This window comes from Rhagoletis zephyria, unplaced genomic scaffold, assembly GCF_001687245.7.
Source record: "Rhagoletis zephyria isolate East Lansing unplaced genomic scaffold, Rhagoletis_zephyria_1.1 Rzeph_scaffold_01487, whole genome shotgun sequence".
Lineage (NCBI taxonomy): Eukaryota > Metazoa > Arthropoda > Insecta > Diptera > Tephritidae > Rhagoletis > Rhagoletis zephyria.
Window position 1 is genome coordinate 99,478 of NW_016158571.1, and position 1,331 is coordinate 100,808.

Consider the following 1,331-nt stretch of genomic DNA (forward strand, 5'->3'; position numbering starts at 1 on the left):
AATCCATACCATACACAGGATGTGGAACAGCGTAAAGTTCTGGCTGATGAAATTCGAGACAAACAGTTCGAACAATATCAACAAACCCCACAACGGGCATTTAACCGCAAAAGAGAACGCCATTTCGAGATAGGCTCGGAAGTGTACATTCCCAATCCTAAACAGTCCGTGGCCGGAGAGGGCTATGCACAAAAACTAGCCCCACCAAAAATTAGAGCCTATGTTTCACGGAAACTTGGTTCGAATTCATATGAACTGATCGATGCTAAACACCGAGGGCTTGGCCATTACTCCGCCGATTTAATTACAACACGTTAACTCATTCAGTCCATTCGTTTTCTCAAGAATTTCGGTGAATATATGGCGGGCCTCCATATTCCATTGATTCTGCCTTATTACAGGNGTTTAGTTTTGTTATATCACATAAAGCGGGAGGACCTACAGTTTTACGCCGACTCCGAACAGCGATTGAATTTTTATGAGAAGCTGCTTTTCATGGCAGAAATACACTCGGAGGTTTGCCATTGCATTCCGAGGGACGACCGCTGTTAAGAAAAACCCTTTTTTCTATCACCCCCATTGAGAGAGTCGTGTCGAATGCAAGTCGTTTTTCGAGAGTCGAATCGTATCCATTGCCATCCACGCCATTGCCTAAAATTTCCATTCGACTAGTGTATTAAAACGGAAAAACTTGGCAGCACTCTATAGTTTTCGACGATTTTAGTCGTTTACTTATTTCATTACGACACTAGACAATGCTACTGTTGTCGAGTCGTACAATTTAGCCTAATTTACGACATACGCAATGAGGCTGTATATTTTTTGATATATATAGATTTTTGCTTTGACCAGGGCTTGAACCCAGGCGAAGCGGAGTGGAAGCGCGCACTGCTTACCACTACACGACAGCAGCGGACAACAACTGCAACATAGCTGGTTACCTCTAAAATCGTCTCATGTAAACATGCGTTTAGCTAACACGATACTTACGTTGCATTTGTATGTCTGTATGTTTTCTGGTTATAATTATAATTTTACGAGGTTAGGAACGAGAGGTTGATTTCATTGGCGCGTATTCATAGTCCAGCAACTAAGTCGAAACTAACAAAGTTGCAACTTAAATTTAAGTACCAACTTAAAATTTACCTCTATTCATAGTCGCATTTCAGACTTCTACTAAGTAGTTTCGACTTAGTTTACGATATAGCAAAACGAGTGTGAAAATGTATAGATTTTTCTTTACGATATTTTGGAAAAATTAACTTAGATGCATCATCAACATAAACAAGATCTAATACTTTGCCAAACTTATTGCGAAGTACATTAACTTG